The 19,213-nt window shown below is 41.5% G+C and overlaps 1 protein-coding gene and 1 non-coding gene across 2 annotated transcripts in view; one reads left to right on the top strand and one right to left on the bottom strand.

The window, feature by feature from the left end:
* Positions 1-19,213, top strand: part of samd14 (sterile alpha motif domain containing 14) — a 158,891-nt gene that overhangs the window by 25,570 nt on the left and 114,108 nt on the right. The window lies entirely within an intron of this gene.
* trnac-gca lies at positions 9,071-9,142 on the bottom strand. The gene has a single exon. It is a non-coding gene; the product is annotated as a tRNA-Cys (tRNA).

The following is a 19,213-nucleotide window of genomic DNA, read 5'->3' as shown; positions in this document are numbered from 1 at the left end:
TTTTTCTGATGAAGGGTCTAGGCCAGAAACGTCAGCCTTCCTGCTCCTATGATGCTGCTTGGCCTGCTGTGTTCATCCAGCTCTACACCTTGTTATTCCACATTTAATTGTTCAGTCTCCTGGCAAGAGACATTGCTTGGCATTCATTAACAATTGCTGTCTTGTTAAAAGGTGTTTACATTGTTAATTGTGGTGAAGTTAATGGGAAAATCCAGCAATATGAAAACTATGAGGCCAGTAAAGTGCCTGATGTTGTTTACATGAAGCTAATAGCAAAGCAGAGCAAGTTGGCCTGCAACTTATGCCAATTCACAGATCATGGGGTATTATATGCTTACTTTGCGCTGCTGGCTAATTGACACATGATTAACAGTTGCCTGCATCATTCAGAAATCCTTGTTTTCTTAGCAAATTCTAAGCAATCTGGTTAGAGTTATTCAGCCAGGCTAAATTAATCCATGGAAAATGACCACTTGTTCAGGTGCTTAGTAATGCAGACCAAACAGTAGAAATTGCTTCTAGTCAGTACGATATGAACAACTACTCATCCACCATGAGAAATAAAGGAGGCAGAAATATACATTATGGCCAAGCAAGCAACTGAAACAAAGAGAAAAAGTTTTAACATGTGAAGTTATTCAAGATAAGGAGATGTGGCTGAGGAAGAAAATTCAATTGGCGTGTAAATAACAATTGCTTAGCTTTTGCACTTATTAGCATTTATGTTTGTATTGTATCTTGAGTGTGAAGGGTAGAAATTTGCTCCACTATGAGGCTCCACTGCCTCATAGACTTTCCACTTTCTGCTTCCTAAGCTCAGTGCTATTGAATATGTCTGCTCATCCTTTAGTGGGCAAGTTGAAAAGAAATGCAAGTAAGGGAATCACATCTAGTTCCTTTTGTTTATGTTAGTTAAATGCTGGCAAAAAGGCATGCCAGCTCCAGCACTTGCAAGCAATGCTCTTCCAAGCAACACTGATTCATGGCTTTGTAGCCATCAGAGCACACCAAACAAGGCAACAAGCAACAGACAACCAATATATGCAGCAATCTTGACATACTGTGCACTGCAACAAACGTCCATGTACAGCAAAGAAAGGTTATGGGAATTATAGGTTTCTGATCAGTAGAGTTATTCAGTATTAATCTTTCAGCGGGTAAAGATGAGGTTCATAATGTTTCAGGAACATGTTTGCCACTATTGCAAGCAGCAGCAAAGCTCCATTAGATCTGACTCTCTGAGAGAAACCATGGGACCTCAATGTAAAATACCCAAAGCGTGAAGATCATCCATAGAATAGAAATTTCAAAGAATCCCTACAATGTGGAGACAGGCCCTTCGGCCCAATAAGTCCACACCAACCCTCAGAGCATCCCCTTAATCTACACATCCCTGAACGCTACGGGCAATTTAGCATGGCCAATCCACCTAAACTGCACATCTTTGGACTGTGGGAGGAAACCGGAGCACCCGGAGGAAACCCACACAGACACGGGGAGAATGTGCAAACTCCACACAGACAGTTGTCCAAGTGTGGAATTGAACCCGGGTCCCTGGCGCTGGTAGGCAGCAGTGCTAACCAATGAGCCACCACGCCCTTTTTAAATTTGCTTTTGTAAAATTTTAATCCACCTTCAAGTGTTCAGTGATCCAGTCCTCCTTCTTTCCTTCCCTCAGCCCTCAAACTATCAAATGAAAGAGAGCGTCAGATTATACCCAATATGCTTATGACAGTTATGCCTTCCAGTGTCAGTAAAGTTTAAAATGTTTTTTAGTTCTCGGTAACATTCAGAAGATAATTATAATTCTTCTTGGAATGTGTTTGAATAGTCTCTTTACATCTGCATCTAATTCATTGTTATGGAGTTTTCACGTGAATGTTTCTATCTATACTCCAAGTGATAACTCAGTATGAAGAAGAGCATTCTTTCTTGCATGTAGCAAAATACAATGAAGGAGCATCCAGAATATTTTGCAATATAGTAGTTGCCATCATGACATATGGGATTTCATGAAGGGCCTGTGGAATAGTGATGGGGGAGTGCTGTGCTTATGCCGGCTGCTGGTGCAGCGTGAGGGGAAGGTTTGCATTATTCAGCTTTATTTTGGTTCAGCGAGTTCAGTATGAAGGACAGAAGGGGTCTGTTTATTCAGATATATCTGAAGAGGGATCCCAGCGACAGTGAGGGTATCCATGGTTACAGCTAGCATTTTCTGGTGCTCAGGGAGAGTACACAGCTATCTGACTTTCATTTTCAGCTGAAAGTGAAACAAATATTTATGAAAAAGCAGTTAAAAGACAAACTTTGTGTGTTATGTTACACAAACTAATGTTGTAAGTACAATATAGTATTAATATTATAATTCATGCCAACTGCACTCAAGCTCCTCCAATTCTTCCTCAGCTAACTTAATCACCAAAACCCTCTGTTCCTTCTTCTTTGCTGTGTTTATCCAACTTCCCAGTGAACACATCTCTATTATAATTCACCTCAACTACACCCTGTGCTGGCGAGTTCTAAATTCTCGCAATCGTTATTTTAGATGGGTTTGGATTGTGTGTGAGTGTGCATAAAAGTACACAGCAAAATGACAAATGTTGCTGAGCAGCAGGAACATGTTGCCATGAGGGGTTATGATATATTGGTAAATAGTGGAGACCTGACTCAAAGTACAACGAGAATGGAAACTGAACAATTTGACTTCAATGGATTAAGGAAGGATCAGCAATTCGAAAAAACAAAGACAGTGCGTGGCAGAAGTTGCTGGAAAAGCTCAGCAGGTCCAGCAGCATCTGTGAAGATAAAAATCAGTGTTAATGTTTCGGGTCCAGTGATCCTTCCGCAGAACAGTTCTGAAGAAGGGTCGCCGGACCCAAAACATTATCTCTGATTTTGTTCTTCAAAGATGCTGCCAGACCTGCTGAGCTTTTCCAGCAACTTCTGTTTTTGTTCCTGATTTACAGCACCCACAAGTTTTTAATTAGGGTGTGTGGCAGCATTGATCAAAGGTACAGTTATAGCCCTGCAAAGGAGTGATATGCTAGAGGGTTCACAATTGAATCAATTTGATTAAAATTAAGCAGCAGAACTGGATCTGTTACAGATCACCAAATAATGCAAAATTTTTTTTCAATTGTTCACAGGATTGCTGGGTATTGATGGATTGGCCGGCATTTACTGTCTGTCCCTAATTGCCTAGAGGGTGATTAAGACTCAACCATATTGCTGTGGGTCTGGAGTCATGTAAGGATGATCAGGTAACTGTAGTGATTGGAATGAGGTCAGCCAGGTGGAGCTCATAGAATATGAGTTCCCTGATTGGGGCTGTTAACCTGGTCCTATCAGGCAGTCCTGGCTGACAGGTATAAACAGGAGTGGCAGGGGCTCTGCTCACTCTAGGAGCCCCCTCTGAACTAGCTGGATCAGTGTCATGTACTATACACGTGCAAAGAAAGAATGAGGTGGTGACAGGATACTGGCCTTCATGGAGTTATTTTAGTAAGGATGGCAGATTTCCTTCCCTGAAAGGATATTCGTGAACCAGATGGGTTTCTCCCCAACAATTAGCAATGGTTTCATGGTCATTGTTAGACTGTTTAACTCCAGATTGAATTCAAATTCCACCATGGCGGGATTCAAGCCTGTGTCCTCAGAACATTACCTGGGTTTCTGGATTAATGGTCTAGCGATAATACCATGAGGCCATCATCTCCCCCAAATGGAGGAACAACTCTGGAGGTACATTTTGGAAAGATAGGAAAACAACGGTACTTGTGGTAGTAGTATTGAGGGATCCATACAATCCAGATGCCAAGTGGGAAAAAAACAGTAGTAAAGAGCAAGAAGAGGAAGAAATTTGTGAAATGTATACAGAAGAATTTTCTTTACCAGTATGTTTCCAGGCCAATAAGAAATAAAGCAATGATGGATTTGTTTTCTTCAAAGGATGTGGGGGAGTAGCTATGTTTGAATGGGGGGTGCACCCAGGAAAGAATGATCACAATTTCATTACGTTTAGTCCAGTCATAGAAAATCACAAAGAGAGATCAAAGCTGAAGATACTCAGTGAGAATCTGGTTAATTCTGATCCATTAAAAAGGCTTCTGACCGAGGTGAGCTGGCAATAGGAGTGGAAAAGTTAACAGTAAATGAGCAATTAACCTTTAACAATGATAGAAACACCATGCGATCACTGCCCCAACACTATGTTTGAACTTCTCATGATTGAAATGCCCATAATCTCAGACCATGCCTCCCACAATCACAGATCATTCATGATGACCAAACCAACCCCCTATTGCAACCAACCACAGTCAAGTGATTGAATTCCTTTGTAATCACTAACACCCCTGTGCATAGCTACGATCTCCCTCCCACCCTCGTTCCTTCAAACTCTGACAACCTACCTTTACATTGTCCCTATCACTAAACTGCATGATCCTTATCCCAGGATTGTAAAAATGTGCCTGCTCCTGGGCTGTTGCTTTTTCTACAGCATTTTGTCCAAGAGGGAGCCAAGTCTCTAAATTAGGTTGAATTCCAGGCAAGGAGACCCTGCTTCAAAACACACATACACATCGTATTACCACTCCAAAGTATACAAGGAAATTTGAATGCATTTTTGGACTGAACCTCCCTCCACCTTGGAAATCCTGTCACAGTATAAAACGGGGCTTCTTGTTCTAGGATAGAGGTATTCTGTATATCCATTGAGAATAAAGCATTTGACCAAACTCCACTGTTCTCAAGACACTGCAGTATTGTGGTTTATGCTACATATGACGGCAAGAGAAATTGTACAACTTCTTAAGTACGCCTTCTATGTTTTTGAGGATTGTTCCTTCTATTTCCATGTCTGTTAGTTTTCTATTTTATATACTGATACTATCAAGCATCAAGGTCAATGGCTGGTTGATAAGTATAAAAGAGGTAAACAATTTTCTGAACCATTAGCAATAAATAAAATCAGATGGATGTGATTGCAGATAAATATATGCTAATGTATATTGTAACAGGAAACAAAACTAAGTGTACTTCTTGGTGTGATGGTTTAAAAATGGAAAGTTTGAGTTCATAATTATTGATTGTTCTCTGAAAGAATTCAATCAATGTGAAACTGTTAATACCGAAGCTAGTCAAATTTAGAAAACAGCATGTGGCTGTTTGACTACCAATTGAAATTCACCATAATCTCATGATAGAACTCTTCTTTCAAAGATCATCTTAGTGTTTGAGGGGATTGAGAAAAGAGAAAAAGTTATATTTTTAGGAATTAACCTCTGAGTTATGGGGGTGGTCACTGGGTTCATTTGTTTTCATTGGAGACTAGTGGGAGGATCCTATCCTTTTAACTGTTAGGTGCACAAGTTATATGCATGTAAACAAAAACAAAATGCAATGTATGTTGGGGATTTGAATAAGAACACAAAATGCTGAACTTACTTAGCCAATTAAGCAGTGTCAGTGTAGGGAGAAACCAAGATGAATGGACTGGATTTTCTGAGAAGTGGTAACTTCACACAGATTGCCATTCTGGTCTTTTTTTTCACAAAAGATGGGAGTTCCATATATCTGAGAGGTGGGGGTTCAGATCCCACTGTCCACTGGTGGAAGAGAGGTTGGTGTGTGTCCTGCAGTAGGTTGAAGAGTGTTGGGTTAGGATGTGGGAGCAAGTGAGGTGTAGGATTGAGTCTGATCTGCTGGTGATCAGAGGTAAAGTCCGACGGAGGATATGGGGTTAAGTTACGGCGCAGGAAAAAGTGGAGTGCCTCAGGCAGTGTGAAAGGGCAACAGATCAGGTCCAGCAAGGACAGGGGAGGTGGGTCAGGTCCAGCAGGATGGAGAATGGGAATCAAATGCAGAGCAGGAGAAAGGGTTGGTTGGCTCCATAGCTGGGGAAAAGGGAATTGGGACTGGGGTGTTTCAGTTGTGGGGTATGGGGGATATACATTTCTAGAGGAGGTGTATGCATGCAGTCAGTTGAATAGTCTCTCAGGAATCAGACTGTGTATTCAATATTTTAACTTCTCCTGAATAACTACCTACTTAGTTTCATCAGAACCGTCCGAATTTGCAGATTTAAATGGAGACTTTCGGAGGGTCCCCGATGTAGTGGAATTGACCGTGGAACACTCAGTTTCCTGAGTGTGCTATGATGGCAATTCCTCAGGGTCCCCGTGCACAGCTGTCATCTATATTGGAGGAACAACTGTCTGGTCATGGGAAAATCCCAGCCACCGTTTCAGGACGTTGACATTATGTCAGAACTGGCTAATGTTATGGATGCAACAGTTTTGAAGCAAGTACAGAGGCAAAAAAAATGAGGAAAAAAGACACGTGAAGAGAACGTAAGTGTTTGACAAAGCAATCTCTCAGTTTTTGGTTCCCTACTGCAGAGATGGCTGCATTCTGAATAGTGAATAACAGTATACTAGATTGAAAGAAATACAAGTAAATCCCCTGGAAGGTGTGATAGGGGCCTTTATAACATGAAGGAAGAAAGTGAAAGGTCTAGTGCTTTGTCTTTACTGTAAGCAACTTTCTTGACTCAGAAGGTGAGCATAGAACTAGAGTTTGAAGGTGAGTGGGATGATATTGAACAACAATTGGAGAAATGTTTCTTTTACACATTGTGCTGGATTAAACAAAATGCATGGAAAACTATTATATATTATGTTAATTAACTCAGAAGTGGGCCTTTATTATGGGAGGGGGAATTGGAGGCGGCTAAAATTTAATTATGGTCATGGGTGAACATCATGGGCTTTGAATATTGCGAAAGATCTGAAGATTGAAGCAAATCTGTAAATTAAATAGAGGAGATGAGATAGCATAGTTTGTAAATTTCAAAGGAGTATATGTGCAAATGAAGCCAAGTGATTGTTTTTCATCCTAATGTTCCCTTACATTCTTTATTATGTTGAAATGAAGCACCATCCTCCAAGAATCTGCTTGTCCTATTTGATAACAAGCAATTATAATCTATTCTGGTCTGTCATAATATGACGCATCTCCTAAATTTACTAGCTCTCCCACCAAATTTGAAACTAATTGAAGTCACAGTTGCCTTTTGTTTATTATCAGGCCTGGTAATTACCATCTAAGAAAATTTTGAGCTTAAAACTTTTGCCTCCCATACCACACATTAGCATACCAAAATGCTACGTCAATGGATGACTAAACTGCAGGTTATGTAATGTGAGAATCCCATTATCATCACACCGAAAATAAACAGTACCTATCCTGTTGGATTCACTGCTGGCAACAGAGCATTGTGAAGCTACGAGATAGTTTACAGGTGGGAGTGTAATTGACACAGGCATTATTGCTATTACATTTGCAATGGAAATTTCAGTCACAAATCCCAAGTCTTGTGTAGCAGATTCAATCATTATTCTCATATACAATTATAAGCATCCCTTCCAATGAGCTTTAGGTTCTAGAAGTATTGGTTCCTGGCCCATCTTTTGGCATTTCCAAGGACTAATCAGTTGATTTGAAGTCCACTACTGCACACTGATGAGCTGCTGATTCTTTGTACTTTAATTCAGAATCCACTATTGTGCTTTAGATGTTCTCGTTGTCTTTGCTGTGTGGAATTGTTCCTATTAATGCTCAAGTATTATTTTAATAAAAGGAGAAGGCTTTTTTTTTGCAATGCTAATGGCATTCAGTGGTTTGCAAATATTTTACGAATTCCACAAGGAGTTGAGCTGAGAGTGGGTGGAATGGTGAATAAATGCCTGGTGGTAAAACTGCACTCTGGATTAGATTCCAATCACTTCAATTGTTTAAATGGCAAAGGAGGTAAAATCAATGCACAACCAAAGAAGAGCTTAATGTGAACACGACATGTGAAAGGAAGCACAAACTGCACAATAACTGTACATTTGAAGCATTAAAGGCTTAATTGCCCATTAACTGGGAACATCAGCTTTAAATCTTCCATAATCAAGGCTCTGAAAGCATTTTCATTTTTAATAAAAATAAAATTTCATTTATGTTTTGTAATGTTGCAGTTTAAATTACAGTGATTTTTGGAAAATGGACCATTGCATGCATCCAGTTGTGTAATTTGGTTTTAATTTAACTGCTGTAATCATCTAAAATACTCAAGCACTGAAGGAGGCAATAAAATAATTGCTCTTAATTGAATAAGCAAAAATACTAATTAGCAAGTTACAAACCATGGTGCCTCAGATGGTTCTGCAGAGAGATTGAAGGTGAAGTGACTTGCAGTCAAATCACTCTGATCAGAGTGGCTGTGTTATCTTCCCCCCTCGCACCTCAGACGATAGGTAGGCAGAGGGAACTTAATTAAGTGGGGCAGAGGCATGCCCATACCTCAATGCTTTCCATGTTCACCAGCATTGAAGGGCAGCACCAGTATTCAAGGAGAAAGGCCCAACTTCCTACCCAGCTGCCAATTGAGGCCCTTGCATAGCCACAAAAGTGCTTGGGCTGCCACCATTGTTATTAACCAGCAGCAGGGGGGACTGTCGCACTTGATCTTCCCAATAGCTACTACGTTGCAGGCAGCTCGTCACCTCTGGAGGTGCTGGAAAGTGTCTATCACAGAAACTGATCAAGATTGGAGAGCGATCTGCAAAGTGGGAGCCACACTCTTGCCTCTCTCACCCCAATGTCCCCCAAACCAAGAACTCCCCACCCAACTTGTGCATAAATCACTTACTACATCCACGATCCTGGGCCTCTGGGGGTGCTCTTTTTTTTGTTCATTCACAGGATGAATAGATGCTAGGCAGTATTTATTGCCCATCCTAATTGCCCAGTTAAGAGTCAACCACATTGCTTTGGCTCTGGAGTCACACGTAGGCTAGACCAGGTAAGGATGGCAGTTTCCTTCCCTAAAGGGCATTCGTGAACCAGATGGGCTTTTGCCCAACAATCAACAATGGATTCATCAGTATTATTAGGCTCTTAATTCCAGATATTTAGTGAATTCAATTTCCACCATCTGCCATGGCAGGATTTAAATCCAGGTCCCTAGGACATTACCTGGGTCTCCGGATTAACTGTCCAGCAGTGTCCCCTATAAAGTTCATTGAGGGGACACTCAGATTTGAACCGAGGACCTCTTGATCTGCTGTCAAATGCTCTACCACTGAGCTATACCCGCTCTTCCACCAGCAGCTACAGTTTCCTCTGTGATTCTGCTGTTTGCAAAATACTGCTGGCCTCTGATTGGCCGTCAGCTATGCCAAGGCAGGTCTTCTGTTGCTAGGGTCTTGATTCCAGGAGACTGACTATCAGTGGTCCTTACCACTTCCTTATTTGCATGTTCAGTAGGCCTTGCCTGAAAGAGGAAGCTTGTGGCTTGCTGGCACTGTAGCCCCCGGCAACTGAAGAAGATGCTACCTAATAATGGCTCAGTGGTTAGCACTGCTGCCTCACAGCGCCATGGACCTGGGTTCAATTCGAGCCTCAGGTGACTGTGCAACTCCACTCAGACAGTCACTCCCCAAGTCCAAAGTTGTGCACGCGAGGTGGATTGGCCATGCTAAATTGCTCATAGTGTCCAGGGCTGTGTAGGTTAGGTAGATTAGCCACGGGAAATGCAGGGTTTTGGGGATAGGGTAGGGGACTGTGTCTGGGTGAGATGCTGTTTGGAGGGTCAGTTTGGGCTCAATAGACTGAATGGCCTGCTTCTGCACTGTAGGAATTCAATGATTCTATGAATTCAATAGCGTCTCTAATACCTCACTGTCACTTTGTAGAATATCTGATTCCACTGTACACTTGACGGGAGCAAAATACTTGATTCTGGTTGGCAATCATGCAAGAAAACCACCAACAAATGAAAAGGTGCATTTACAAACTAAAACAGAGCTAATAGTGTTGTTCAATGAATAACTAAAACTATATGAACCAGGTACTTTCCCGGTTCAATCCAGATTTGGACTGAATTAGTTGGTCTCAGACCAGAACAAAGGTAATGTTCTGTGAGAAAAAAAAAACATTATGATTAGCTGTAACATTCCTGGGCATCGGAATAAGAACATTATTAAGGCCTTCCATCTGTCTTACTGCTGTAAGAATCTTCCTCTAGCAGGAGAATTCTGATTTTGCACAAACCAAATAGACCCAGATTACTGCAGTGAAGCCTCAGTGGCTTAAACTCCTGGGCTCAACCCCAGGGGTGGGAATTAAATCCAGAACTGAAGACATTCTGAGCAGTAGTTGTCACAAAAGATTACTACCTGTATGATGAACTAGACTTATTTCTCTCTTAAGAACCATCAGGCTGAATTTTTACTTTCAGCAGGGTAGGTCCACAGAGCATCAGGAGCCAAGAGCTCCAAAATGTTTTGTCAGAATTTTCTTTTAAACCTTGTCTGGTGACCAGGTGCATCACACACAACTGGACCATCATGAGCACACAGCTTCTGCCATTACACATTCAGTGACTACTGGAGGGAGAAGGAAGCTGACAATCCCACATTCTGGATGGACAACAAGGTGCAGGGCTGGACAGGCCAGTTGTAAGCGCAAAATAAGACTCCCATTCCCCTGAGTGAAACTCCAGCTTTGGTTTCTCAAAATTCTCCAGCTTCTCATCGTTTTTCTTTTTTGCAAAATATTACAATGTCATATTGGCCAGAATTCTGAAATGAAAACCATCAATAAACAACCACCCCATATCAACGTTGTCCAACAACACATCCACTACTCCATAGGAGAGTCAACTAATCATCCTTGAGGTTTGACTAAGTGCCTGGCTGGTGGGTACTTATACTGGCCAAGAGCCCTTTTGCATTGACTGAGGCATCGTCAGTAGTATGCAGTTGACTTTCACTGGGCCTGACAGGAGACTCTTGACCAACTCAGGACCCTACAGGGTCCATGTCTTTGGACTGCACCATTTCAAGGTGCCCAGCGGTAGTCTGGTCTAGCTGCTTAAAGGGAACAGCACTGGAGATTGGCTCTGGCGGGAGCACAAACATTGATATCCAGAGAGAGCCATGATGTGGAGGTGCTGGTGTTGGACTGGGGTGGACAAGGTCAGAAATCACACGACACCTGGTTATAGTCCAACAGGTTTGTTTGAAAATGAAACTGTTGGACTATAACCTGGTGTAGTTTGATTTCTGATCTATTCTGAGAGAGGATGGCAATTTCAAATACTGTCGAATCTCTGCCACTCACCAGGTTTGGTAGGTTCCAGTCGGCCACAACACCCTACCAGCCCCTTCATGCACTGATGTCTGCAGGCATGATGACAGCAGCCTGCAAGGGCATCAAGCTGGACATGCATGACAAGAGGAAAAGCTTTCAGGATCTCATTCTAACCTTCTGTTTCAACACTCCGATGTTGCCTACCTCCATGGGAATGGAAACTGCAGAACTGATTGCACTGTGCTCATATCAGCAATGTCCTCATGGAGTCAGCCATCACTTCCAATGAAGTGAAGAATGGGCACGAAGCTGTGTGTGATATCCTGTGCCAAGACTGAGTCACTGCTGTCAGGCTACTGCCTGCCTTTTCTGTACAGCCTTGTCTGAACCCTCTGTGCTAAAACCCATGTGGCCTCACTCCCTGTGCTGTGAGCTAGTATATTTTCTTCCCCTGGACCTGGCAACAGCCCAGTTGTGCCTGGTGGCTCATCATATGCAGATCCCATTGCTATACCCAGCTCCTCATTTGTGCAGAGTTCCAATACCTGAATCAATGCTTGAGAGTCAAATCAAATGGTGGCATTTCGTCTCCTCAGTCTATTCTCCCTTCAATCTGCAGCCTCAGGCACCTCTCTTTGGCCAGGTGACAGTCCCCTTGTATCTGAATGGAGACACTCCAAAGGGGATTGTACGGGGTAATTGAAGGCGGCATGGGAAGTAAAATGTGTACAATTGCTCCATCTGCAGCTCGTGCTTCATAAGAGATTGTGGGAGGAGAGCGAAACGGGATTTGAGAAGCTGCAGTAAGCTAGGGCATGCCATTGCCCTTAGTGCCTTTTGTAGCACCTGTAGCCATGAACTCACTGATGTCCACTTCAATTATCCCCACAACATCTCCACTGTGGAAGTCAACGCATTTAGCTGTGCTTGCCCTGTCACCACCCATTCCATCATCCACCCCACCACCAACTCTACTCCTAACCTGCCTGCTCACTATACTGTGACTGCTGTCATTGTCCTGTAAAAGAGAGGGAGGGTGTAAGTGAGTACAGTGCAATGTGTTGGAGAGTTGTGCCTGCCACAGTTGAATAGTTGGCACTGTGGGATATGAGTACGTGAGACTTGCAGAAATGCTACGTTTGTGGGAGAAGGGTGAAGCATGTGACTGTCAGTTCATAGAGTCATAGTGATGCACAGCATGGAAACAGACCCTTCGGTCCAACTCGTCCATGCTGACCAGATATCCTACATAAATCTAGTCCCGTTTGCCAGCATTTAGCCCATATCCCTCTAACCCTTCCTATTCATATACCCATCCAGATGCCTTTTTAAATGTAGTTGTACCAGCCTCCATCACTTCCTCTGGCAGCTCATTTCCATACACACACCATCCTCTGTGTGAAAGAGTTGCCCCTTAGGTCACTTTTAAATCTTTCCCTTCTTAGCTTAAACCTATGCCCTCTAGTTTTGCACACCCCCAGCCTGGGGAAAAGACCCTTATTTATTTACCCTATCCATGCCCCTCATGATTTTATAAACCTCTATAAGGTCACCCCTCAGCCTTTGACACTTCAGGGAAAATAGCCCCAGCCTATTCAACCTCTCCCTATAGCTGAAACCTTCCAATCCTGGCAACTTCCTTGTAAATTTTTTCATGAACTCTTTCAAGTATAGCAGGGAGACAAGAATTGAATGCAGTATTCCAAAAGTGGCCTAACCAATGTCCTGTACAGTTGTAACATGACCTCCTAACTCCTATACTCAATGCACTGACCAATAAAAGCAAGCATACCAAATGCCTTCTTCACTATCTTATCTACCTGTGATTCCACTTCCAAGGAACTATGAACCTGCACTCCAAGGTCTCTTTGTTCAGCAACACTCCCCAGGATCTTACCATTAAGTGTATAAGTCCTGCCCTGATTTGTCTTTCCAAAATGTAGCACCTAACATTTATCTAAATTAAACTCCATCTGCCACTCCTTGGTCCATTGGCCCATTTGATCAAGATCCCGTTGTACTCTGAGGTAACCTTCTTTGCTGTCCACGACACCTCTAATTTTGGTGCCATCTGCAAATTTACTAACCATACCTCCTATGTTCACATCCAAATCATTTATGTAAATGACAAAAAGCAGTAGATCCAGCACTGATCCTTATGGCACACTGCTGGTCACAGACCCCCAGTCTGAAAAACTGAATTATGGTTGATATAAATTGTTGGCAGGAAAGTGATGGAGTTGATGGAGCAATATTTGAGGTTGTTTATATGAATTGGTCGGATTTGGTATGCAAGAATGTATTCATTGACCTTGACTGAATAAATATCACAAGCAGATTCTAGGATCCTTAGACAGATGAGGCCTGGATACCGTACAAATGCAAACTGATAGCCACTTATTAACTACTTACATGAGGGACGTGGCATGTTTGAGCAGGTCTTCATTAGAATCTTCTTCCGTCAGGATTTGAGATCAGCTGACACCACTTATGATACAGTCTAGTCATTAATGCATAGCTGTTAAACCCATGTACTTCATTGACCACTTGTGTGATCATTAACCTTGCAACACAACGGATCTTGGCACCAGAATGGTGGCATTAAACAATATTAAGCTCTCATGAACCTAGGCCCCTTGCTGAGGCTGTCAGCCTCACAAGAGTAAGGCTGCACACTCCATACATGGAAATGAGCAGACAGCCTGGAGTTTCTCTGCTGCCTTTGCCACTGCGATTGACTGCCAGGTAATTCATGTATCGCAATCCTTGCCCCCAATTTCACTGACTATCTAATTTAATTCCCAGAGCTTCCAAACTGGAAAATCATTGTACTTCTGAGCACTAACATCCTCATCTTTTATGGCTAAAGCATCACTCAAAAATTGTTTTTGAAAATAATTGAAACCCAGCCAACAGGCCATGACAAAGAAGCACTAAAGTAGAGATAGCATTATGGACTGTTAAGTATGCATAATAAGACTTCACTTCTCTTTAATAGCTACTGATGTTATCTAAACCAAAAGAATGAGATTTAAGTACTTTATTGGCAAAATTATACATACTCACTTTCATCTGTAATTGATACTAATCTCTCAATAGGTAAACATTTACTAATGATGGGTAAAATCACAATACGCTTGGTGAAACTCCTCTCCTAGTCAGGATCCTCAAGCTTCAGGCATGTCAATCAGAGAGTTCAACACACCATCCCCAACTTACATTATTCCATTTCCTTTTGCTGCTAGCTTAAGCTGTAGAAAATATTGAGATGACCTCCTCAACCACTTCTCCTAAGCAAAACAGCATGCTACAAGACTCACTTTCCGGATTATACGCGACTAAGCCAAAATGGTGGCAGGTTACCTCGATCACAATTGATCTTTGTAAATCAATAGGTTCAGCCCTAGCTAGACTATTTTCACAATTCTGCGTGCCATCCCTTAGCAAAGCTATCCAAGCTTTCTGAGCTGTTTTAGTCTGTGATTCTCAAACCTAACAGAATGGAAAGGAAACATGAATGAGATTTTGATTTGATGCCCCATAAAATACCAGCTTTTTCATGCGATCAGCATAAATTATAACTTTTCCCAATGCACTTGAATGTTGATTTTTAGGATATATTCAGCAACATTGACATCATTTTCGAATTAAGATTGTAGTGCAACTCCAAATTTTCCCTGGAGAGGAGAAATTTGAGATTCTGTAAGGGAGGCAACCTCATACTATTTGATTTAAATTAATTGAATTGTCTGACATCACAGAAATGTCGGAACAGTCAGAAAACAATATGTAGCATTTCCTGCTTCCAGGTTAAACAATGCCAACTATGGATGACATGTCCAAGGAAGTGATCCAAGCACATGCTCTTGAGAATAACTTGGGCAGGAATACTCATAAAATTACGTAAAGTCCTTGAAAATAACTTTGAGAAAGTTAACAAGGATTTAGACCACAGATTACGGAGCAAACAATTGTCGATGTTATTGGAAAATTAGAATGAAGGAAAAGAGATCATGTTAGATTGTGAACCTAAACAATAGGTAAGAAATAGGGATGGTTCCTCATAAAGTAAAGAACAAGTGCATATGATTATGAATGAAGCAACTGTGTGCCAATATGGCCTCAAGGTCAATTTCCTGATTTTTATGATTCGTGATTCAAGACAGAATAAAACAAGTTTGATATCAAAATGACATGGATCTATTTTATGGTCTTGTGTCTAAGCATAATATGTAGTGAGTTTTATCAGGTTAAATGGCTTTTTCATCCATTGTCCCCCTTTCATGTTCATTGGCAACTTATTTTTATAAGGCTGTGATTATTATTTTTGGAATTTGGATTTTAAGAAAAATAGAGGCTGATGGATCTTGAATAGTCATCTGAAAGTTTTGTTTTAAAAGGTCAGAAAGTCATTTATACAGTCACATAAAGACACCATCTCTAAGAATTCATGTGGCTTCAATCAACTGTCCAGCAGACCTTTGTACTATTAATGGATAAAATGCTTACACTGTCGGGTTTAGGGCAATTGCAGTAATCTCATTAAGGCAATTAGTTTAACTTTGACTACAGAACAGAAGGTTCACATTCTCAATTTAGTAAACCCCAGAGTTCAGTTCTGAAGAGAGCAGTTTTCTTCCTAGCGGGAGAACAAAGCTTTTTAGTTTAGTCCAGGGGAACCAATTACCTTAGCAAAGTCCTGGCGAAGGGTTTCAGCCCAAAGTGTTGACTTTCCAGATCCTCAGATGCTGTCTGACCTGCTGTGCTTTTCTAGCTCTACATTTACTGACCTCAGCAGAAGGGGTCTCTTGTCTGTGGAGCTTTCAAGCCAAAATAAAAATTGAATGAAATTCTTCATGTTGTAAGAACAGGGAAAGTTTCAACCAAAAGAACTGTGTGGTGTTCATGCCCACGGACTCAGAAAGGAATTGTAAATTGTCTCTGCAGTCCAAGAAAAAAAAAACCTGGGACAGTCAGTTTATTAAAGATTTAGAAGCTGAGGTAGGAAATCTATCTCTGGAATTGAGTTTTTGTAGCAGGTAGTGTTAGATACAGGTTGAAACATAATGTTGCTTGTTTTAATTTTTTTTCAAACTGTCTTAAGTTTTCTTTTTCTTCTTTTGTGTAATTAGCTTATGGTTTATGTTAAAGAAATTCTATAGCCTCATGTGAATATGTTCCAGTGACTAAACACCACATTAACCAACTGCAAAAATTAAATAAGATTTACCAAGCCAGGTTTTATTCTGGGGTCTGACTTGTTCTGTATTACCATTAACTGGGATCATAAAAAATAACCTTTGTACAGTGAGGAACTCTAAAATCATAGTTTGTGATGTATTAATTGGTCATAAATCCATCCTGGCAATATCTAAATTTGGCTCACCATTAAATTTAAGGCACCAGGTTTGCACAGCAGGAAAAGCTGCAGCTATCCACACTTCATTTGACAGATTTTTCAAATGGACCATAAGTCAGTTGTTCTTTGTCCCATGTTACCAGAGACTTTGTTGTATGGGAAAAACAGATAATTTTCCAGAGGGTCTGGAGAAGTTTTGGACATGTTGAAATGTGGGTTCAAACCTGAATAACTCCAAAATACCATGGCATTTGTTTGATACATGTGTCACAATTAAACCAAGATCCTAAGGTGATTAAGTTGCTTGTTAAAATGCAGAAGGTCACGATATTTATTAATATGAATAGATAAGAAATTCAGATTCTCTTCGAATTAAGAGAATATCTGACAATGATGTTATAAAAGAGTAATAAACAATTCTCAGGACAGAAAAGACATCTGCACAGCAGATATGAATCATTTTATAATTCCAATTAGAATTCTGTAATTTCATATTTTGCCATGCTATAAATATCCAACTATTAACTCACAAGGATGGTTCAAATGAAGAATAGCACTTAAGCCAATTTGAATCTTCATGTTAGGAAAGCAAACCAATTTAGTGCAGGAGTTCTAGATGAGGAGAACATGTTTCCCATCTGGTTTGTTAAGAATTTATTTTTCCAAATAGTTATTTGTTAGACCAGGACTTGAGGGCTGCTGCAAAAATACATAATGAGGCAGATTTTCCATTGGGCAGTCAGTTGTTATTTCAGTGCAGATGAGAGTTGGCCATGGGGTCTCTGTGGAATTCCAATCATAGCAGACTCTGAACGAATTGCCTGAGAAATTGAATTTTACTCTGGGTAAATCCTGAACATCTGGAACCCACAAAAATGTCCATAACATTTAGAAACTTTGGATGGTTCTGATGATAAGTAAAATAGTTATTCAGGAAATGTTAGAATATTAAATGCATACTCTAACTCCTGAGTAACTATTAAACTGGCCTCATACTTAGCTCACACACTTCCAACTACACGGCCCCCAGAAAACCTAAACCCAAGACTCCGACATGAAATTCCCAGGACTTAGCAACCTACATTGGGTCTCAACTCCACTCCCTCGGGACCTGACACCCACCTCTCAGCTACCTGACTCTCCCTGCCCCACATTAACACTGGGACCCCACATCCCTACTACCTGAACTGACCACTGACCATCTCCCTCACCACCACCACCATCAGATCCCAGACCGAACCCCTGAACTCCCCTGCTCCTGCCATGGAGCCCAATCCCTCTAGCCTGCCATAGGACCCGATTTCTACAGACCACTCAAACCTAACCTAAACCCTTACCTTCTCCCCATTGCCATCTTGCATCTGGACGTCCTTCCCAGCCGGCAGCCTAACTCCATACCAGCTGGCACCCAACCCACACATCATCTGGCACCCTATTTACCTGCCACCCTATCTCTTCTTCATCTGGCATCCTACTACCTGGCACTGTACCATCTCCTCAACCAGCAATCTGCATGAGATTGCCATACCTCGGAAAATCTAACACATTTTGTCAGAACTTTTTAATTTGACATCATCAGGACATTCACAAGTGATCAATCTTATATTAGGGATCATAGCAGAATTCCCATTCATTAACTTAAAGCTTAAAACCCACAAAGAGCCATCACAGATCCACTAAGTACAAAGAACAGGAAATATGGTTTCAGCTACACAAGAATGTGGTTTAATGTTATCGGGACTACTCTGTTCAGCTTTGGGCACCGCACCATCAGAAGGCTATGGGAGTGATGTGGTTTTTGAGAATAATATCAGGATTTCAAGGGTTTTATTGCAAAGAGAGGTTATACAAACTAATAATACAAGTTACACTAGTTATACAAACTTGTCTGTCTCCTCTCCACCTATCTTCTCCGTTATCCGTCTTCTATCTGCCTCCCCCTCTCTCCCTATTTATTTCAGAATCCCCTTCCCCTTCCCCATTTCTGAAGAAGGGTCTCAATCCAAAACATCAGCTTTCCTGCTCCTCTGATGCTGCTTGGCCTGCTGTGTTCATCTAGCTCTACACCTTGTTATCTCAGATTCTCCAGCATCGGCAGTTCCTACTATCTCTTATGCAAACTAGTGTTGTCATCATGGGAATTTAGACAGTTAAAAGAAGAGGTTACATTGAGTTTACAAGATAATGAGACGGCTGATTGAGTCAACAGAGAGAAACTATTTCCACTGGTGCACAGTCTATGACTCGGTAGCATAGTTAAAAATCAGAGCCAGACTTTTCACTGGTGAAATTAACAAACATGTTTGAGACGCTCTTCCACAAACAGCAAACAGTGATGCTAATTCAATGGTTAATTTTAAACCTAAGTTTCATAGGTTTTTGTTAACTTTAAGGGATGTGAGATAAATCATGGCATCATGACAACATCAATGAGGTGGGTCGAGCAGCGAGAGATGCAACTCTGACATTGGCTGCTCCAGCACAGGCAGTGGCAGGGTGGTGGCAGTGGCGTATTGGCCCAGGGGCAGAAATAGCACCTAAGGATTGGCAACTTCAATGTTGGTTGGGCCTGGTGTAGCCAGTGGGGAGGCAGTGACAGAGGAATGGCAGCCCAGGCATAGTTGATGGCAATAAGCTGGCTCAGAACTGATGGGCACTCCTCAAGCTGCATCTTTCTTTTTTGTGACAACAAGGTGCAGGGCTGGATGAACACAG

Source organism: Rhincodon typus, chromosome 30 (assembly GCF_021869965.1).
Source record: "Rhincodon typus isolate 14 chromosome 30, sRhiTyp1.1, whole genome shotgun sequence".
Taxonomy (NCBI): Eukaryota; Metazoa; Chordata; class Chondrichthyes; order Orectolobiformes; family Rhincodontidae; genus Rhincodon; species Rhincodon typus.
This window is presented reverse-complemented; position numbering and strand designations above follow the sequence as displayed.